Source organism: Otolemur garnettii, unplaced genomic scaffold (assembly GCF_000181295.1).
Source record: "Otolemur garnettii isolate 467f Iridium unplaced genomic scaffold, OtoGar3 scaffold00028, whole genome shotgun sequence".
NCBI lineage: Eukaryota > Metazoa > Chordata > Mammalia > Primates > Galagidae > Otolemur > Otolemur garnettii.
In genome coordinates this window covers 5,866,046-5,888,975 of record NW_003852423.1, presented here as the reverse complement: position 1 = coordinate 5,888,975, position 22,930 = coordinate 5,866,046, and the positions used below count along the sequence as shown (strand labels likewise).

The 22,930-nt window shown below is 41.8% G+C and overlaps 1 protein-coding gene and 1 non-coding gene across 4 annotated transcripts in view; one reads left to right on the top strand and one right to left on the bottom strand.

Annotated features, from left to right (window-relative positions):
* The window catches only part of IGF2BP3 (insulin like growth factor 2 mRNA binding protein 3), a 156,162-nt gene that overhangs the window by 10,497 nt on the left and 122,735 nt on the right, over positions 1-22,930 (top strand). The window lies entirely within an intron of this gene.
* On the bottom strand, positions 9,946-10,053 carry LOC111724899. The gene has a single exon (XR_002773112.1). It is a non-coding gene; the product is annotated as a U6 spliceosomal RNA (small nuclear RNA).

Here is a 22,930-nt window from a genome sequence, read left to right as displayed (position 1 = left end):
AAAAAAAAAAAAAAATTTTTTTTTCTGTCTATGAAGGTCCTTTGGTCAATAGAGTACTAATTTCAAAGGTTTAAAAACCTATTTGAGGAAAGGAAAACTAATAAAATGAAATAACCCAATACATGTGAAGTGGTATTGGGTGCTTTACCAAAGTTTTATCCATAAGGCCCTAGGTGAAGGACCTGGCTGAGACCCTCAGCCAGTGGAGCTCATTTCTGGGTACTACCCTGCCTGCCTTAATTCCTGCCTCTACATCGTGCAGATTCTCAAAGTACAGGACAATCCTATTGTGTTTGCAGTGGCAAGTCCAAACAGAGATGTCTTATTTCTTGCCTTCTCTAGTACAGTAATCTTGTTTGGCTTCTTTGAAGGATTGACTTTTTTTTTTTTCCTTTGCTTTCATTTAGGAAAAAGACAGGAACACAGGTAGTCTGGAATCCAGTGCTTGTTACAGAATAAAAACATTTGGACATCCTGATTTATAAGACAGAAAATGAGACTTTTTCTGCTTTAATATGTATTTTTAGCAGCTTCATCTTCATACAAATGAGTTTTGGGAAGTAGAAAGTGCCTACCTAGGAAGATAGAAGGTGGGACAGAGGGCATGGAGCGGTAGGTGTTACAATTTTGACTCTGGAGGGTGATTGTAACTTGTTGGTGTGTGTTGTAGATTGCAAAAGAGGCAGAGGTATCCATTTGTCCCAGCTTATTATTCAGTTTGGTAGGACCTTGGCTTATAGAACAAAGTCTCTTTAACTTGGGATATTACTAAGGATCAGGGGAGTAGGAGGGAGTTGTTCTGCTGAAACCTGTTTATTAGGAGCTCTGTTGCTTGCGTCATGTGTCCATGTTGAACTGACCGGTTATAGTCAGATATTAGGGTATGAAGTCTTAGATCAGGGTTTAATTCCCGACTGCTGTTACTAAATGCATGATGTTGTTTGAAGGTAAGGAAATTAGGTCTTAAGGATAATGTACGTAAAACATCAGGGCAGTATCACCAGTAGTCTTTCTAGGGGTAGCTGTTGTATTTTTCTCCTTGAGATAGATTAGATTTGGTGGTGATAACAGAAATATGGAAGATCTTTGTTCTGCTTTGGGATGTGGACTCACATAAGTAGAAACCTGTGGATAGGGTGTTTCTTTTTTTCCCCCCATAATGAGGAAAAGAGCACAGTAGAGCATATAAATATTAAGTAGAATTAGTAATTTTTACACATGTGTACATTCAAATTAATTTAAAACACATAAAGTAAAATATGAAAAATAGTTGTTTTTCAATTCTTACCATCTCCATGTACTTCCCAGGGCTTACCACTAGTTACTTTGTTATATTATCTTCCAGGAGTTCTCTTATGAATGTCTCCAAACATTTTTTAATATAATCACATCATATTGTTTATAATTTTTGCTTTTTCTAAATTTATCCTAAAGAATCTTATGTGTAGGTGCAAACATTTCTCTTTTTTAACTGACAGCTTTGTTTTTCAGCATGGCCATGTGATAATTTAACCATCCTTTCCATAGTGATTTTAGTCAAGCATATTTATGTATATGTTATCAGATCCTTGACTGGGAATTTTTATAATGTAAATTCTTAAATTCTGAATTGCAATCTCAGAAAGTATACATATTTAAATTTGGAAGTGCTCTTAAAAATGCAGTAAGTTTTTTATGTTGACATGGTTAGTCATAATTGATAACAAAGAGCACGTGAAGTTTACTGTGAAACTGTTTGCTTAAGAAATTGGCCGGGGCTTGGCACCGGTAACACATTGGTTATGGCACCAGCTACAAACACCGAGGCTGGCGGGTTCGAACCCAGCTCAGGCCAGCTAAGCAACAATGACAATTGCAACAGAAAAATAGCTGGGTGTTGTGGCAGGTGCCTATAGTCCCAGCTGCTTGGGAGCCCGAGGCAAAAGAATCACTTAAGCCCAAGAGTCTGAGGTTGCTATGAGCTGTGACGCCACACTCTACTGAGGGCAACATAGTGACACTGTCTCAAAAAATAAATTGGCTGGGCGTGGTGGCTCACACCTGTATTCCTAACACTCTGGGAGGCCGAGGCAAGTAGATTGCCTGAGCTCAAAGGTTCGAGAACAGCCTGAGCCAGAGCGAGACCTCATCTCTAACCAGACCTCATAGCTGGGTGTTGTGGTAGGCACCTGTAGTCCCAGCTACTCTGGAGGCGGAGGCAAGAGAAACACTTAAGCCTAAGAGTTTGAGGTTGCTGTGAGCTCTGATGCCACCACATTCTCCTGAGAGTAACAAAGTGAGACTCTGTCTCAAAAATAAAAGTAAAAAAAAAAAAGGTCTCTTTAAGCATGGAGAACTATGTAATTCTAGAAACAGACTTATTCTTTTGCTATAGATGTTGTGTAATTCTGATAAGTCTTTGTCTGGTTTCATTTGTGCCTTTTGTATATAAAAATTAAGTAAAAAACTGTAAAACTTAGGTTCTGGTTTTTTGTTTGTTTTGAGACAGGGTCTCTACTGCCTGAACTAGAGTTCAGTGGCATTATCATAGTTTGCTGCAGCCTTGAACTCCTGGGTTCAAGTGACTCTCCCTCAACCTTCTGAGTAGCTGGGAATATAGGTATATACCACCTGACTGCTAATTTTTGTATTTTTTTGTGGAGATGGGTGGGGGGCTTGCTCTTATCCAGGCTGGTCTAGAACTCTTGGCCTCAAGTGATCCTCTTACCTCAGCCTCCTGAAGTGCTGGGATTACAGGTGTGAGCCACCCCACCTGGCTAGTTCTGATAATTTTACACCTCAAATACCTAGGACTCATGCGCTCCCCATAGTTTCTTTCCTTTTTTTCTCTCCTCCCCTCCCATCTCTCCCCCTTCCCTCCTTTCCTTCACTCTCTCCCTCCTGTCTCTCTCTCCCTCCTTCCTCCCCCCCCCCTCTCCTCTTTCTTTGTGCAGATACAGAGTCTAGGCTAAAGTGCTGGGGCAGCATCATAGTTCACAGCATCCTCAAAATCCTGGGCTCAAGTGATCCTCCTGGCTCAGCCACCCAAGTATCTGGGACTATAGACACCTGCTGCAACACTCAGATACTTTTTCTGTTTATAGTAGAGACAGGGTTCTCACTCTTGCTCAGACTGGTCTTGAACTCCTGAGTTCAAGGGATCTACCTGCCTTGTCTTCCCAGAGTCCTAGAATGATAGGTGTGAGCCACTATAACCACTTCACAGTAGTTTCTTGTAGAAATTTTACAAAAATCATCCCTTTAAGAAGAAATTTAAGAATTAGCTTTGGCTCAGCGCCTGTAGCTCAGTGGCTAGGTTGCCAGCCACATACACTGAGCTGGTGGGTTCAAATCCAACCCAGGCTAACTTCAACTCCCAAATAGCTTGGGCATTGTGGCAGGTGCCCATAGTCCCAGCTACTTGGGAGGCTGAGGCAAGAGAATCGCTTAAGCCCAAGTGTTTGAGGTTGCTGTGATCTGTGATATCACAGCACTCTACCCAGGGTGACATAGTGAGACTATGTCTCAAAAAAGAAAAGGGTGGCGCCTGTGGCTCAGTGGGTAGGGCTCTGACCCCGTATACTGAGGGTGGCAGGCTCAAACGTGGCCCCGGCCAGCTAAAACAGCAGTGGCAACTGCAACAAAAATAGCCAGGCATTGTGGTGGGTGCCTGTAGTGCCAGCTACTCAGGAGGCTGAGGCAAAAGAAACGCCTGAGCACTGGAGGTTGCTGTGAGCTGTGACGCCATGACACTCTACCGAGGGCAGAAAAGTAAGACTCTGTCTCTAACAACAACAACAAAAAGAATTAGCTTCAAAGTGAAGGTGGTGCTCAATTTACCATCTTATCTGGGCAGATAATGAACTTAGTTAAGAGAACCTGTTGGAGTGGTAAAACTGTTTAAGAAGGGATTGAGTTCTCCCCCAATGATCCCCTAATGTCTTTATTTTAAAAAAATTCATCTGGTTTCGCAAAAATGGAGAAGCTCTTTTTCTTTGGGGAGTTCTATGTGGTTGAAGTTTTTAGTTTCCACATTTACCTATTTATTTTTTGAGTTGTATAAATTTTTAGTTTAACCAGCATAGATTGAGCACCTGTGTGCATGGTTGATTCTATGCTCGGTTTTAGGGGCAAGAAAAAAAGTCTCTCATCCTGAAGAAAAGAATATGAAGTATAATGGCTTTCACTTTTTTCTATCCAAATCACTGGGTGATGTTATCCTCCTTTTCTTTCTTTCTTTTTTCTTTGGAGATGGACCTCTGTAGGGATTTTCTTTGGAGATGGACCTCTGTAGGAGTACCATGGTGTCACAGTTCACAGCAACCTCAAACTCCTGGGCTTAAGTGATTCTCTTGCTTCAGCCTCCCAAGTAGCTGGGACTACAGGCGCGGGCCACAATGCTCAGCAGTTTTTCTGTTGCAGTTGTCATTGTTGTTTTAGTTGGCCTGGGTGGGTTTGGACCCACCACCCTCTGTGTGTGTGTGTATGTGTGTGGGCCCACCCTGCAGACTGAGCTACGGGCGCCACCCACCCAGCTATTTTCAGATACAAGGTCTTGCCCTGGCTCAGGCTGGTCTCAAACTCCTGAGCTCAAGGAATATGCCCAACTTGGCCTCCCAGAGTGCTAGGATTACAGGCATGATCACTGCGCCCAGCCTTATCTTCATTTTCAATAGTAATAGTGGCCTGCTATGGCAATGATCTAAATTAAGGTGGGTTAAAATCTCTGCAAGTAAAGAGACATTGTAAATATGTCTCAGGATGTATGTGGGATGCCCCAGAATCACAGAGGAGGGGCAGCAGGCTTAGTCTGGGTGTCGGCACAGCCAGCCAGGGATAGATTGAGAAGGATGTGACACAAGCAGAGGCTACAGTGTGCAGTGAGGGTGGAAGAGGCAGAAGGGACAGCTGGAGCTACAGCACATGAGTGTGAAACATCCTGGGGGGTGTGTGTGTGGGGCGGGGTGGAATGGCAGGCTGTTTGAGATTAAAGAGGCTTGGGCAGTGCCTGTGGCTCAAAGGAGTAGGGTGCTGGCCCCATATACTGGAGGTGGTGCATTCAAACCTGGCCCCAGCCAAAAATTGCCAAAAAAAAAAAGGGGGGGGGGAGAGATTAAAGAGGCTCAGGTTTGGTGCAGGGTGAAGTGTAGCCTGGTATTTGATTTTTATTAATGACATCATGCACACAAGTGACTGTGACTGCATTTTTTTTTTTTTTTTTTTGAGACAGGAGCCTCAAGCTGTCCTCCTGGATAGAGTTCTGTGGCATCACAGCTTACAGCAACCTCCAACTCCTGGGCACAAGCGAGTCTCCTGCCTCAGCCTCCCGAGTAGCTGGGATCACAGGCACCTGGCACAATGCCCGACTATTTTTTGGTTGCAGCCCACATTGTTTGGCGGGCCTGGGCTGGATTCCAACCTGCCACCTTGGGTGTACGTGGCTGGCGCCTTAGCCACTTGAGCCACAGGCACCGAGCCCTTTTTTTTTTTTTTTGAGACAGAATTTTGTTTTGTCACCCTCAGTAGAGTGCTATAGCATTACAGCTCACAGTAACCTCAAAGTCTTGGGCTTAAGCCATTGTCTTGCCTCAGTCTCCCAAGTAGCTGGGGCTACAGGTGCCCGTCACAACCAACGTCCAACTGTTTTTAGAGGCAAGGTCTTGCTCTGGCTCCGGCTCAGGCTGTTCTCAAACCTGTGAGCTCAGGCAGTCCACCTGCCTGAGATTGCCAGAGTGCTCAGATTTCAGGCGTGAGCCACTGCACCCAGCTGACTGCATTATTTTCATTCTTCATGTGTTTAACATTAGGAGCTCAGTCAGTTTAGTTAATGCCATTTAGCGGATGTTTATTTGGGATTATCACATATTTATTTGGGATTATCATAGGAGCCTTGATGCTTGGGTTAATTTTAGGAGCTGCTCAACAGAGATGAAGCTTTTTTTGCTTCATCAGTGCTTCATGGGAATGGCTACGTGCCTTAATGTCCCATGGAATTCAGAACTGTTCTTAGGGTACCCTCTGACAGATTATTAGGGTAAATTGTGGTATAGGACTAGGAATCCTGTAATAAGGTTGGCTGAGCTTATTGATGGCAAGATGGTCCTCAGTAATGCTGATTAAAGCTCCTGGTATTTGATTTTTTGTTTGGTTATTTGTTTTTGAGACAGAGCCTCAAGCTGTCACCCTGAGTAGAGTGCTGTGGCATCACAGCTCACAGAACCTCCAACTCCTGGGCTTAAGTGATTCTGTTGCCTCAGCCTCTCAAGTAGCTGGGACTACAGGCATCCGCCACAGCACCCTGCTATTTTTTGGTTACAGCTGTCACTGTTGTTTGGTGGGCCTGGGCTGGATTTGAACCTGCCAGCTCAGGTGTATATGGCTGGCACCTTAGCTGCTTGAGCCACAGGAGTCGAGCCCTGGTATTTGATTTTTATTAACAGCATCCCAAATGATGTAATGAGCCTCTGGATAAAATTGTGATAAGCACTTTTAAGCAAATACTTTTCCATGGGGAGATCGGCAGGGTCTCATTTTGTCTCCCAGGCTAGAGTGCAGTAGCATCGTCATAGCTCACTACAGCCTCAAACTCCTTCCTGGTCCTGAGAGATCCTCCTGGCTCAACCTCCTGAGTAGCTGGGACTATAGGTGCTTGCCACCGTGCTCTGCTAATTTTGAAAATTTTTTGTAGAAGTGGAGGTCTTGCTATTGCCCAGGCTAGTCCTCTCACCTCAGGCCTTCCAAAATGCTAGCCTGTGAGCCACTACGACTAGCCTGTGAACATGCAATTAACTGAAGTTGGTATAGCACCACTGTAGGGAGGACATTCTGCTTGGAGACCTCAACTGGAATCTTTGCTTAATCTGTGTGTGATCTTGGCCAAACTGATTAAATTCTGAGTGTCTTAGTTTTTTAAATCTGTAAGTAGTGATAAAATTTATTGCACAGTGTTGTTGGGCATTTTTTTTTTTTTTGAGACAAAGTCTCAAGCTGTCGCCCTGGTTTGGGTGCTATGATGCCACAGCTCACAGCAACCTCAAAAACTCTTGGGCTAAAGTGATTCTCTTGCCTCAGCCTCCCAAGTAGCTGGGACTATAGGCGCCTGCCACAACTCCCAGCTATTTTTTTTTTTTTTTTTGCAGTTGTCGTTTAAGCTGGCCCAGGCCAGGTTTGAACCCACCAGCCTTGGTGTATATGGCTGGTGCCCTACCCACTGAGCTACAAGCGCTGCCAACTTTGTCTCCTCTTTTTTTTTGTAGAGACAGTCTCACGTTATCACCCTCTGTAGAGTGCTGTGATATCACAGCTCACAGCAACCTCCAACTCCTGAGGTTAGGTGATTCTCTTGCCTCAGCCTCCTGAGTAGCTGTGACTACAGCACCTGCTACAATGCCTGGCTATTTTTTTTTGTAGCAGTTCAGCTGGGGCTGGGTTTGAACTCACCACCCTCAGTATATGGAGCCAGTGCCCTACTCACTGAGTCACAGGCACTGCCCAACTTGTCTCCTCTTGAGAAAATATCTCCCAGATAGTCAAACTTAGATAACCACAGTTTGCTTGTAGTTCCTTGATGCTTCATGAAAAAAAGTGGATCATCTTGCAGGTCAAACAAGTTGCATGGTACTCTTTCTCCAGAAAACTTTAATAGGTAGCAGAGTCTTTATTTATAATTCCCTTTTCTTCGTATAGATGCTCATGCCTATAATCCTACCACTCTGGGAGGCTGAGATGGGTGGATTGCTTGAGCTCAGGAGTTTGAGACTAGCTTGAGCAAAAGCAAGACCCCATCTCTATTAAAAATAGAAAAACTAGCCAGGTGTAGTGGCAGGAACCTGTAGTGCCAGCTACTTGGGAGGCTGAGGCAAGAGAATTGCTTGAGCCTGGGAGTTGGAGGTTGCTGTGAGCTGTGACAGCACAGCCCTTTACCCAGGGCGACAGAGTGAGACTGTGGCTTAAAAAAAAAGAAAATGGATACTCAAAAGTGAGATTTAATGAAGTTTAATAATTTTTGCTGCTCATCAAGGATGTTTAAAAACAAAAATTGCATAATTATTTATTGCAAGTGCCAGTGAAGAATACAGTGACTAGTTTAGTACCAGTGCCTTTATTCTTGTTAAGGCCAGCAATTTTACCTACCATTGTTTTTTGTGCCATCAGGGCAAAACACAGCGAAAACGGCAAAAACATCTTTGTATTATAAAATGTTTTGACTTACTGGACTTCCTAAAAGTGTCTCAGGGATTCTCCAATACTTTTGAAAATTGGTGCTCTACAGTAAGGGGTGGTTTGAAAGTTTTTGGATCAGGTATTCTTCATGAATATATCTTTCTTTTTTTTGCCTGGGGCTGGGTTTGAACCTGCCACCTCCAGCATATGGAGCTGGTGCCCTACTCCTTTGAGCCACAGCCACCCCCATGAATAAATATATCTTCACATTATAAAAAAAGCAAGTGAGGATTTTGGGCAATCCATGGCATGGTAGCTTTGATAGCGAATTTTATAAAGTCAGTTTGTATGAAAAACAGATTTGGGAAGAGAAAAAGCAAAAGGAAAAAACGTAAAACTCTAAACACAGAAGAAAAATCTAGGTGCATTAAAGGTAAAATATTTAGATTTAACAGTTAAGTGCTGAAAACAAATGTGTATGAGCAAAATAACATGTATTTGGACATTTGGGCACTCACAATGAGGCTTTAAGTTCCTCAAACCAAAGGGAACCCTACAAGTTGACACAGGTCATGCCTAAGGAAATGAACAGCATTTAGTACCTTTTGTTGTTCCTAAAACATTAAAGTCCAATTAGGATCTCAAGGTACAAGGAGAGTTCCTTTTGACAGTCTAGATGTTTTAAGGCCGAAAGCAAGCGTGTGGTAACTTTACTGTATTTGTTATGTTGATCAGCCTCTGACATGTTTCAGCCAGTTTTCTTTGCCCCGAGTTAGAAACAAAACAAGTCATTTTCTAAATCTAACTATCAATGTTAAAGTACTTTTCTTAGACAGTGTTTTTTTTTCTTTTAAGTATTATGATACAACAATAAACTTTCATGGGATTTTACCAAGCGTTTCCTATTCTGTATATGTTTTTTCTGGTTGAGAAAGCTTGGTAGCTTGCTGTTATGTTTTCTTTTTCAAATGCTTCTGTTTTGCTGATCTTAGATTTTAGCAGTTTCTAGATGATTCATTCAGTACATTTTTGAGTGCCAAATGCCAGGTACTGTTTCAGGTGATGGGGAGACACTGAACAAAAGACAATTCTGCTCTCTTGAAGCTCACGGATCAGATAAAGGACATTAGTGGGACAATTGGCAGCCACTGGGCACGTGTTACTATCAAGTAATTGAAATGTGGTTGGTCCAATTGATGTGGCCTAAGTATAAAATATATTGAAATTTTATGACTTAGTTCAAAGGAATATAAGATACCTCTAAAAATTTTTATATTTTTATTTACTTTTTAAATTTTGGATTAATATGAGGGTATAAACAATTAGGTTACATTGTTTGCGTTGGTTATGTAAAGTCCAGGTTGTAGTTGAGCCCTTCAGCCAGGAGGTGTGCCAGTTACCCTACATCATGCCCGTTAGCTGAGAGCACACCAATCCCCCTCCCACCTCTACCCTCCCAACCACTTGAATTTAATTGTTTTTCTCTTATGTGGGCTTGTGATCATCTACTGGTTTCATATTAGTATTGGGTACATTGGATACTTTTCCATTCTTATGGTACTTTACTGAGGAGACTGTTCTTCAGCTGCATCCAGGTTAATACAGAAGATGTACAATTTCCATCTTTTTTTTATGGTTGAATAGTATCACATGGTATACATATACCACAGTTTATTAATCCATTCATGTGTTGATGGGCACTTGGCTTGTTTCCACGTCTTTGTGATTATAAATTGAACTGCAACAAACAGTCTAGTGCACATGTCCTTATGGCAAAATGATCATTTTTCTTCTAGGTAGATAAAAAATATGGAACAACAATTCATGAACGCGTGTCATCCTTGTGCAGGGGCCATGCTAATCTTTCTCTGTATTGTTCCAATTTCAGTGTATGTGCTGCTGACTGAGTACTATTTTTGAGACAGTCTCTATTGCCCTGGGTAGAGTGCTGTGGCATCATTATAGCTCACAACAACTTCAAACTCCTAGGCTCAAGAGATCCTCTTGCCTCAGCCTCCCAAGTAGGTGGGACTATAGGTGCCCATCACAACACTTGGCAATTTTTTCTATTTTTAGTAGAGACAAGGTCTCATTCTTGCTCAGGACGGTCTTGAACTCCTAAGCTCAAGCAGTCCATTTCTCCCAGAGTGGAATTGGCCTCCCAGAGTGCTGAGATTACAGGTGTTAGTTGTCATGTCAGCCAAAGGGACAGTTTTGATCAGATTTGTCTTTAGAAGGTAAATGTATGGCTCCTCTGAGAATAGACCACAGGGCAGGGGAGAGGTGGCATTAGTGAGACCAAACAGGAGATGGTTGTAATTATCCAGGCTACAGATATTGGTGGCTGGGACCCCAGGGTTGACATGGTGGTGGTGCTGTGAAGAGTGGTTAGAATCTCTAATAGCAAGCATGGAGAGAAGGGCTTGATGTAGTGGGTGAGAAAGGAGCCAAGGATCAACCACGTGGAAATGTGGGATTTCCACTAACTGTGATAAGCAAGATTGAGAGCAGCATTATGAGGGGCAGGGAAATGAACAGTGAGTTCACTTTGGCCAGGTAAGGTTGGAGGGGCCTGTTAGAACTGTGGAGATAAAAAGTGAATAGATAGAAGGAAGAGAAGGAGAGATTGGGAAGCCAAGGAGCTGAAGGGAAACACCTGGGTGTCCTGACAGGTACAGTTTGGGTGGCATGGGGAGATGCTGAAAGCCCAGATGGGTTTTGAAAGAATGAAAAGATGGGAAGGGAGCAGAGACAGGGAGCCTGGATAGACTTTCAGTGGAGGCTCCCTGTGAAGGTATCACAGTCTCACACTTAGATTCCTAGCACTCTGGAGGGCTGAGCTGGGAGGATCTCTGTTGAGCTTAGGAATTTGAGACCATTGTCGCTATTAAAAATAATTAGTCAGACATGCTGGCAGGCCACCCATATTCCCAGGTACTTGGGAGTTTTAAGCAGAAGGATCACTTGAGCCCAAGAATTTGAAGTTGCTGTGAGCTATAATGATGCCATGGCATTCTAGCTGGGCAAGACAGAGACTCAGTTTCCAAAACCAAAAGGCATCACAGAAATAGGAAGGCAGTTGGAAGGGCTGTGGTTCAAGGGAGGGCTTAAGAAAAACTTTATTTCAGTTTATAGGAGAGTTACAGAAACAGTATGGATTGAGTGTATACCTTTAATTTTGTTTCCCCAGCTGTTTGACTGCTTTCTAATTTTTCTAGAACATTAGAGAGTGTATGGAACACATATTGCCCTTTATCTATAAATTTATCCATAAATACTTCATTGTGTGTTTCCAGAAAACAAGGACATCCTGTCACACAGTCACAGTACACTTATTAAAATAAAAATGTTTGATCTAGAATCCAATTCATGATTACATATTTATTTATTTATTTATTTATTTTTGGCCGGGGCTGGGTTTGAACCCACCACCTCTGGCATATGGGGCTGGTGCCCTACTCCTTTGAGCCACAGGTGCCACCTTATTTATTTTTTTCTGAGACTGTCTCACTTTGTTGCCCTCTGTAGAGTCCAGTAGCATCACAGCTCACAGCAATGGGCTCAAGCAGTCCTCCTGCCTTAGCTTCCCAAGTTGCTGCGACTACAGGCACCCTCCACAATGCCTGGCTATTTTTAGAGACGAGGTCTCACTGTGACTCAGGCTAGTCTCAGAACTCCTGAGCTCAAGCAGTCCATTCACCTCAGCTTCCCAAAGTGCTAGGATTATAGATGTGACCCACCATGCCCATTATGTATTGTTAAAGTATAAGTTTAATTAGTGTTCTTGGCTGGGCCCATTGCTCAGTGGTTAGGGTGCTGGCCACCTGCTTTGGGGCTGGTGGGTTCAAACCCAGCCAGGGCCTGCTAAACAAAACAAACAAAAAAAAGAATTTAGCCGGGTGTTGCGGTGGGTGCCTTTAGTCCCAGGTACCTGGGAGGCTGAGGCAAGAGATTTACCCAAGCCCCAAGAGTTTGAGGTTGCTGTGACGCCACGGCACTCTACTGAGGGTGACAAAGTGAGACTCTGTCTCAAAAAAAAAAAAATAAAATACAGTGACGCCTATGGCTCAAGGAGTAGGGTGCGGGCCCCATATATTGGAGGTGGCCGGTTCAAGCCCATCCCCGGTCTACAAAAATAAATGAATAAATTAAATAAATAAATGTGTCGTTAAACTGCTTTCAAGTGCTGAAATGGCAGCTTATTTTAAACATTTGGATTTACAAAAATTAGTATTTTTACAGAAAAATCTTTTTGTAATTGAGTCAGTCTCAGTATGTCATTCTGGGTAGAGAGAGCGATGTGGCTTCACAGCTCACAGTAACCTCAAACTCTTGGGCTCAAGGGATTCTCTAGCCTCAGCCCTCCAAGCATCTGGGACTACAGGCACCCGCCGCAATGCCCTGCGGTATTTCTGTTGCATTTGTCATTGTTTAGTAGGCCTGGCCAGGTTCAAACCCACCACCCCCGGAGCATGTGGGCGGCGCCCCAACCACTGAGCTATGGGTGCCCCCAAACTCTTTACTTTCAATATTATATTTTTTAATGTTGGAATTCAGTTCTTTTATATAAAGACCCTTGTAAAAAACAAAACAATAAAAATAACTGGAGGGGGGGCAGAGCAAATTTTTAATAAGAAAAAAGAAAGGAAATAAGAGATTTTTATTCCTTCTCCTCAGCTTCTTCCTTGGTCTCGTTCTTCACTGAAAGAACTTATAGCTTTTCAGCTACTTTCTCAGCAGTATTGCTCTTTGCTGGATCCTGCTTTCTTTTCTCTCTCTTTGATCTATTTCCTGCACTTTTCAAACTGTTTTGAATTTCTGTGCAGTCTCGGCATTTAGGAAGTGGATGGCCAACACCTGCGCTTACAACGCTGGTGGGAACACTGTTCGGCAAGGTTGGCAGGGTGTGTCCCCCCCCCCCAGGCGCGGCGTGCCGCCTTGGGCTTCAGCCATCCTCTGTGTGAAGTCGCGTTTGGCGCGACTCTTCAGGGTGTGGGCCATCCTAACCAGGAGGCGGATGGTCCCTTTCTCCGGCTCTTCAGGAGCTTGACGTAAGCGGTGCCTCACTCCTTCCATTCTGGAAGATCGTTCTGGGAAGCAAATCGGAATAGCTTTGCACACATTTCTCTAAAGCTCCTCTTCATCTTCTCCAGCGTTTTAATTTCTTACTTGGGAAGAGAAACTATCGGCTCAAACTTTGTGGGTCATGGTTGGACTCATCTGCGTTCTTAGTGACCCTGGTGGCTGCCACGGGGGCGCAGCGACTGGGCTAGCTTGATCGTCCCAGGCTCCGTGGCCTCTCTACGGCTGCTTGTAGCTCAGCATAATAATCTTAAAATTTGATGTGTAAGATCAAAGGATATAGTTTGTGGTTGTAAAGAAATTCAGTTTTTTTTTTTTTTGAGACAGAGCCTCAAGCTATCCCCCTGGGCAGAGTGCCATGGCATCCCGCTCACAGCAACCTCCAACTCCTGGGCTCAAGCGAGTCTCCTGCCTCAGTAGCTGGGACTACAGGCGCCCGCCACAACACCCGGCCATTTTTTGGTTGCAGCCGTCATTGTTGTTTGGCGGGCCCGGGCTGGGGATTCGAACCCGCCACCCTAGGTGCACGTGGCTGGCGCCCTAGCCGCTTGAGCCACAGGCGCCGAGCCAAGAAATTCAGTTTTTAAAGTGTTCATAGCATAAATATTTCAACAATGAGGGTAAAGTAATACATTTCTAACTAATGAAATACTGGTGTATTTTAATTCTAGCTGTAAGTCTAAAATGTTTAGTCCATATCAGTTTGATTCTGAATTTATAGGCTGGTTTATGAAATACATAATTAAATACATCATAATGGAATTATAGGTAGTAATTGAATACTGTAATGTAGCTACAACTATGATGTCTTGAACCTTTATTTTTAAAATATCACTATACATATTTGATATGCATATTATATTTAATCTGCATGAAAATCTGGCTGATTTTCCTTTTATGTTAGATTTGTGTATCAGTTAATATTTAGCTTTAATAAAAAGGAAGTTACATTTTAATTCCATCATATTCCACTTCAAATTTTTTACCACTTACCAAAAATAACTATTTATAAAGCTTACTATTTTTCTAATATTATATAGACTATCCATCTACAGTTTACTGTGTTACTCAAAAATTGGAATAGCTGATGAGGATATTACAAAAAACTAATTGGTATATTACACACCAAATGTAAGTACAGATTCTGTACAGTATGGTAGTATACATATATATTACAAGAGACAAAATGTTTTGTTTAAAGTAATATTTTAAAAATGTTTCATGAAAAACAGCATTACCAAATGTAGTGGCTTGGGTACCAGCTACTTTTCTTTTAGGTGTTTCTTTCAGTGGGCATTAACTGTCCATTTAACATCATTAACAGTTTCACCAAAGTCTCAACTATGTTGCCCTTGGTTGAATGCCGTGGTGTCACAGCTCACAGCAACCCTCAAATTCTTGGGCTTAAGTGATTCTCTTGCCTCAGTCTCCCAAGTAGCTGGGACTACAGGCCCCTGCCACAACGCCCAGCTATTTGTTAGAGATGGGGTCGGGCTCTGGCTCAGGCTGGTCTCAAATCTGTGAGCTCAGGCTATCCACCCACCTCAGCCTCCTAAGCGCTGGGATTATAGGCGTAAACCACCACACCCAGCCCAAGATCTGCCTGTTTTGAAACTATATATATAAGCTCATTTTATTTTCCATACCATGGATCTGAAAACAAGTATCAGGATCTCCTATTTGCCCATAAAGCAGCTATGCTTAGGACTGGGAGTAAAGCCTTAGTTTCCATGTTGAAGAGGGTGTATTCACTCCTATATATCCCAGATGACTTTATGATATTTAACTTTTTCAAAACAAGTTTTTGATTTAATGATACTGTAATATGATTGACAGATGTTAAAATTTTACCATGCTTTTTCCAAATAGGTTGCTTAAATGTAAAGTTCTAGTTACTGATTTTTGTTGTTGTTGTTGGAGGTAGTCTCACTATATCACCCTTGGTAGAGTCCTGTGGCATCACAGCTCCCAGCAACCTCACTCATGGGCTTAAGCAATTGTCTTGCCTCAGTCTCCCAGGTAGCTGGGACCACAAGCACCCACCACAACGCCCAGTTTATTTTTTTTGTTGTTGTAGTAGTTGTTGTTTGGCAGGCCTGGACTTGGGTTTGAACCCACCAGCCCTGATGTAGGTGGATGGTGCCCTCGTTGCTGAGCCACAGGCGCTGATCCTAGTTACCTGAGATAGATAGATATATATATATATATATATATATAGTTTGTTTGTTTTTTGGTTGGGTATTCATTGAGGGTACAAAGACTTAGGTTACACTGATCGAATTTGTTAGATGGGCATTTTAGTAAAATAATATCAAAACCTCTAAAATAGCCAGGCATTGTGGTGGGTACCTGTAGTTTCAGCTACTCAGGAGGCTGAAAGAAAAGGATCGCTTGAGCCCAAGAGTTTCAGGTTGCTGTGAACTGTGATACCAGGGTATTCTACCCAGGGCTACTGAGTTGAAACTGTCTTCAAAACAGAACAAAACCTCTAAAACAGGCCAGGTGTGGTGGCTCACACCTGTAACCGCAGCACTCTAGAGGCTGAGGCAGATGGATCCCTTGAGCTTAGGAGTTAAGACCATCCTGAGTAAGAGCTAGACCTCCATCTCTAAAAAATAGCCGGGTGTTGTGGTGGGTGCCTGTAGTCCCAGCCACTTGGGAGGCTGAGACAAGAGAATTGCTTAAGCCCAAGAGTTTGAGGTTGCTGTGAGCTGTGACGCCATCTCTACCAAGGGTGACTCAGTGAAACTCTGTCTTAAAATAAAAAAAAATCTAAAATAAATACCTGTCAATTAAATTTGAAACACTACAACTTCTTAAAATCTAGAGTTTGGTCAGCAAAGTCTGAGTATATATATTTCTTAGTCTAAAAATGAAGAAAACACAAAAATAGACTATTCTATATTACTAACCTTGAACAGAACTTAAGATGACATTAGTCCTGGCCAACCAGCCAGGACTAATAAATAAATAAAACATATTTATTATCAATAAATATGTTTTAAGGGAGGCGCCTGTGGCTCAGTGAGTAAGGCGCCGGCCCCATATGCCGAGGGTGGCGGGTTCAAACCTCAGCCCCGGCCAAACTGCAACAAAAAATAGCCGGGCGTTGTGGCGGGCGCCTGTGGTCCCAGCTACTTGGGAGGCTGAGGCAGAAGAATCTCCTGAGCCCAGGAGTTGGAGGTTGCTGGAGCGACTCCGCTGCACTCTACCGAGGGCGAAAAAGTGAGACACTGTCTCTACAAAAAAAAATAAATAAATAAATAAATATGTTTTAAGGGGTTGCATTTTAATGTTTGCAGTTTGACAGGTACTGGTCATTTGCAGTTTCATTTTAGTTCAGCTTATCTATTGAGCCCTGCCAATAACACCATTATTCCCAGGTGCTAGAGAGACAGAAAAACATTAACTTAAAATTTTGAAAGAGAAAAATCAACATTTTATAGCAATTTTATTCAATCAAAGAGCAGATTTATGTGAATGATGCAAACAATGTATTTTTAAACATCATCATGATTGGCAGTGACTTTAAATGCATGGCTGGACTGAGATTCCAGGCTCTCTGATTAGATACTTTGCAATTTCTGTAAGAGGTGGAGCTGTTAGTTATGCAACTTATTTTTTTAATCTATGGTATTTTAAGATGTGTCTCACCGTACGTAAATCAGATCTAGTTGGTTGTTTTGATACTGTTTAGTCTCATAACTGTTATGATTGAATTTCTAGGCTACTAAAAAGGTAGATCAAGAAACAGAAATTTTTACATTGCTTTCATCTTCTTGTAATTTTTTAGTTATCTATTTTATATATTGAAAGTTTTCCTAAGTCCCAAAATGCCTAAAATTGTAAACAGAGGGGAGATACTTTTTAAATTGATGTCCAACAGACAAATCTATAAGGAAGAGATTTAGAATTTCAAAGGCTTGTAACTGATCCTGTATTCTTAAATTTAAGATTTAAGGTTTAATTGTCAGAGTAGGCTTAAATATAAGTAAAGCCCATAAGTAGGCTTAAATATGTATATGATGTAGGACCTCTTAGGAAAAAAGTTAAAATTTTGACCCTGGTCCTTCTCTAGCCCTAGGAAAGCTTGTGTAAAAATAAAAATGACCTGATATGTGGACAGATGGCTGGTGGTAAGGGGTGTGTTGGAGTCCTGGTGTGCTGCCCCCCACAATGGACAGTCTGTCCTGATAGCTTATATTTGCACTTGTTTCTACAAATCAGTCTTTAGGCAATTATTTAAGTGTTGGGCTTTTTAACATGTTTTTAAAGCTTAGGCATTTCCAAAACATTTATTTCAACATTTTTACAAGGTGTTAAAGCCCAGCCCACTAAATTTTAGTACCCTATACAGATTGTTAATGACAGATTTAGTTTGTGATGGCTTTTTTTAATTATAAAGCTTTCAAAAGAGCTAGGGCATTTGGCAGAGAGGAAAGGGCCATTTGAAAGTTTTGGTGTCTGTGTTACAGAGGAAGTGTGAGGGGCAGGTAGATGTGCTTGGGTATTTGTGAAGGTAAGAAGCACTTATACCTTTGGGGTTTGGTACCCACCCCCATATTTCTTGGCTTATGTTAAACTTTTTGACCAATTACATCAATATCAGGAAACCAAGAGTGTTTTTTCCTTTGAGAAGCTCATATCCTGAATGGCCGTGGAGATGTGTTGAAGTCATATGAAGTATGCCTTTGCATATCATCACATTGATTATAAGCATGTTAGCACAACCCAGCTTGTTATCATAAGGGACACAATTTTATTTATTTATTTATTTATTTATTTATTTTGAGACAGAGCCTCAAGCTGTCCGCCTGGGTAGAGTACCCTGGCATCAAAGCTCACAGCAACCTCCAACTCCTGGGCTCAAGCGAGTCTCCCACCTCTGCCTCCCAAGTAGCTGGGACCACAGGCGCCGAGCCAAGGGACACATACCACTTTAAACATACCACTTTTTAAAATTGAATTCGACCCATATATCATTTTTCTTGACTATGCAGGTGGAGAGTTAGAGCCATCGAATGAATTTTCCAGCAACTAGGTCTTTTGAATTTGTTATGTAGATGTCACCGTTATTGCTACTAGAAATTGGTCAACATTTCTCACTAATTTAATTGGAAGTGTGACATACTTACATGTTAAATGCTCTGCAGCGAGGTTATTATACAGTTTATTTAACTAAAAGATGAGTACCTAATGTTTTTAAGATTATCCATCTTATTAGTCTAAAGACCACTGCAAGCAAGTACATAGGATCCTTGAAATGACTTTCCAGTAGAAAGGAACTTTTTTTTTTTTTTTTTGCAGTTTTGGCAGAGGTGGGGGGGTGGGAGGGGCTGGTTTTGAACCTGCCATCTCCAGCATATGGGGCTGGCGCCCTACTCCTTTGAGCCACAGGTGCTGCCCTTTTCTTTTTTCTTTTTTTTGGAGACAGAGTCTCTTGCCAAGGCTAGAGAGTGCCATGGCATCAGTATAGCACCCCCAAACTCTTGGGCTCAAGTGATCCTCTTGCCTCAGCCTCTGGAGTATCTGCAAGTACAGGCACCTGCCATAACACCCTGCTAGTTTTTCTATTTTTAGTAGACATGAGATCTTGCTCTTGCTTAGACTGATCTCAAATTCCTGAGCTCAGGCAGTTGCCCACTTGGTATTATAGGCGTGCGCCACTGGCCTAGCCAAAAGGCAACTTCTTGAAATGTCATATGCTTTGCATCTTTTATTGTCAATACAATTATTTATCTTATATTTCATCTTAGATGGTGGGTGAGGCTGGATGTTTTCCTTGAAATGGTCTACTGTGTTGATAAGTCCTCCTTTGGTCACCTTTATAAAATGTGTATACAAGTCAGATAATTTCTAGTGTTTCCTCCAGGAGACTGAGATTTCTTGAAGTTTGTGTAAGTGGTTTTTTATTTATATAGAAGCCAGTTAGTATGCATCTAAAATAAAGGTAGAAGTGGCATAGACGTAGGAAGTTTTAAGTTTGAATTTGGCTTTTTCGTTTACTTGCTTTTAGACCTTGGTTAAAATAAGCCCTTGAGGCAGTTTTTGTCTTTTTTTTTTTTTTTTTTTTTTTTGAGACAGTTTTACTTGAGTGCTATGGTGTCACAACTCACAGCAACCTCGAACTCTTTGGCTTAAGTGATTCTCTTGCCTTAGCCTCCCAAGTAGCTGGGACTGTAGGCGCCTGCCACAGTGCTGGGCTAATTTTAGAGATGAGGTCTCATTTTGGCTCAGGCTGGTCTTGAAACTGTGAGCTCAGGCAGTCCACCTGCCTTGGCCTCCCAGAGTGCTAGGATTAGCACAGGTTTTCTTAACCTGTCAAGTGAAAGGCTTAATAATTATTCTCCTCATTTGGTTGTAAGGGTTCAATGAAAACGTACTTCAAGTACTTGGTACAGTTTTGCCCACTGAGAGTTGCTGAATAAATGGTTTCTCATTTTTGGCCTCAATATTAATGAAACTTTAAATTTATTGTTAAATTGTAGTGGCAGAAATAATCTGGATGTTGCTGACTTTAATCCTGTAGCTAGCAGATGGAATTTTTCATATACAGCATCTTTTTGTTTGTATCAGAATTGGTATAGAGATGTGAATTGGGCAAAATTGTCCTAATGGAACAGCAGTACATATACATTAAGTTATAGAATAAGATTTATGTGAATATCTTACATTTGAATTTATAGAATAGTTATTGCAGCAAAATGGATCTAAATGTAGTGTCTTTCCTAGGCAAGGGAAGGAGATTGAATACTGGGTAATGAAGCAATCATATGCTAACGTGATCGAAGGTTTTGTGAGTAAAAAGTACTTAAGACCTTTTTACTACCAATAAACTTAAACCATATTTTTCTTCTAAAACTTTCATCCTTGTACTGTCAAGCCGGAGTTTGATTTTAATTGAATTTAGCATGTGTGAGGATAGTGACTTCCAGATTTTTTTAAGAGAATGGGAAAATGGGGTAGAGATTTCAAGAGTACGGCAGTAGAGTTAATGCATGTGCGGAGAATAAATTCTCCTGTATCAGTCACCAGCTTCAAGAACCAGTAATTAAGGCCAGCCTTGTTTCATCTCTGTGCCTCACCTCCCCCAGTTACTTTGAAACAAATTCAAGAAGCAAGCATATTATATCTTTGAATTCTTTAGTATGTATCTCTAAAAGATAAGGGCTTGTAAAAAACATAGGCAGTACCATTATCACCTATTAAAAAATGTAGCACTAACTCATTGATAGCAAATATTCTGGTTTTTCTTGGTTGTCATATTCTTTTCCAGTTTATTTGAATTGAAATTTAAATAAATGTCTTACACTGTGACTGGTTGATCTGTCTTAAGTTTGTTTTTCTTAATGTAATCCTTCCTTCCACTCTCCATTCCTTTTTTCTTTGAACAACTTAGATGTTTGTGCTGGTGAGGGTGCCAGGTCTGGATTTTGCTGACAGTATTTTTGTGGTATCTCTGTCTGTCCTCAGAGGACATGATAGGCCTAGAGACTTGGCCATTTTTAGGATTTTCTTTTTCTTTTTCTTTCTCTTTTGAGACAGCATCTGACTCTGTCACCGGAACTAGAGGGCAGTGGTGTGTGTCATCATAGATCAATTGTACCTTAAACTCCTGGGCTCAAGTGATCCTCCTGCCTCAGTGACCCGAGTACCTGGGACTACAGGTGCATAATACCATGCTCAAGTCATTTTTTCTATTTTTAGTAGAGATGAGATCTTAACTGTTGGTCAGGTTGGTCTCAAACTACTGACCTCAAGGGGTTATCCCACTTCAGCCTCCCAGAGTGCTAGGAATTCGGGCATGACCCACTGCGCCCAGCCAAGATTTTGTCTTTTGATTGACAGACATGTCGTAAGTGAGAAATGGGAAGAGTTCTAATGCCTTGGCCAAGGTTTTATTTGAGGGAATGTTGGATTAATGTGAATGATTTCAAGTTTAAGAAAATATAGATGGGGAAGCATGCTGCATTTAAGTGAAGATAAGAGCTTATTAAGTAGAAAAAATTTGCTGCTCTCACAAACCAGTAAGGTAATATTGCATTTGTATTATACTTTTTGCTGGAAGAAGGGTTATCTGCAAAGTCTAGTAAGATTTTATCTTGGAAGAAAAGAAAGGGTTGAGTTTCCAAGGATGAGGAATGTCAGAGATATTTAGATCAAAGTTGTCTACTGTCTTTTTTTTCTTGTTTTGCAGGTTTTTTTTTTTTTTTTTGCCTGGGCAGATTTGAACCCACCATGGTATATGGGGCCAGTGCCCTACTCCTTGAGCCACAGGCGTCACCCCTCTTTTTTTCTTGAAACACAGAAGTTCAATTATACGAAACTGAGAATTTTCATACTGAGTGTATTGTGTAAATGTTGTTTGTTTCATACAAAACATTAAAATTGGAAATCTAAACCACATGGGCTGTAAAGCTCTAGTTCTTGGAAAGTAGAGTTTAAGCTCTCGCGTAGTGAGATTACTATTGTTTCTAAAGTTGAAGGGGAGGTGGCATGACCTAATAATGATCCGTTGCAACTTTCCCACTTACTGAAACAAATCTAAGGATCTGCCTCTCATGAGAACCACATCCATTTTTTTTTTTTTTTTGAGACAGAGTCTCACTTTGTCACCCTTGGTAGAGTGCTGTGGCGTCAGAGCACACAGCAACCTCCAGCTCTTGGGTTTAAGTGATTCTCTTGCCTCAACCTCCCAAGTAGCTGGGACTACAGGCGCCCGCCACTATGCCCAGCTACTTTTGTTGCAGTTGCTACTGCTGTTTTAGCTGGCTGGGGCTGGGTTCAAACCTACCACCCTTGTTATGTGGGGCCTATGCACTGAGCCACAGGCGCCGCCTGAGAACCACATCTATTTAACAGTAATATGACATAAAAAATGTAACTGTGGACATACCCTTATTCAAAATATAGCAATTTTAAAAGTTTAGTTTGTTTGTTTTTTTTTTTTTTTTGGAGACAGAGTGTCATGGCATTAGCCTAGTTCACTGCAACCTCAAACTCCTGAGTTCAAGTGATCCTCCTACCTCAACTTCCTGAGTAGTTGGTTCTACTGGCTAATTATTTAATATTTTTGGTAGAGATGGGGTCACTCTTGCTCAGGGTGGTCTCTGAACTCCTGAGCTCAAGGGATCCGCTCACTTTGGCCTCCCGTAGTGCTAGGATTACAGGCATGAGCCACTATGTCCTGCCAAGTTTAGTCATTTTAAAATATCTTTTCTTAGGCCGGGTGCAGTGGCTCACGCCTGTAATCCTAACACTTTGGGAGGCTGAGGCCGGGTGGATTGCTTGAGCTCAGGAATTTGAGACCAGCCTGAGCAAGAGCAAGACCTTGTCTCAAAAAATCTGCTGGGTGTTGTGGCAGGCACCTATATTTCCAGTTACTCTTTGGATGCTTTAGCCAATGAGATTGAGGTTGCTGTGAGCCATAAAGCCATGGCACTCTCCCAAGGGTAACACAAAGTGATCCTTGTGATGTAATGTAAAACTTTGTTTCTTGATAGTTTTTCCAATTTCCTTGATAAATAATTTTAATCAATTAGTTTTGCCTTTGAGTATCAAGTATATTAAGTTTTAGATAATCTCTAATTGAAATATGAACTATATATAATTTTAACTTGCTAGCAGCCACATTAAGAAATAGGTGAATTGGCTTGGCGCCTGTGGCTCAAGTGGCTAAGGCGCCAGCCACATACACCTAAGGTGG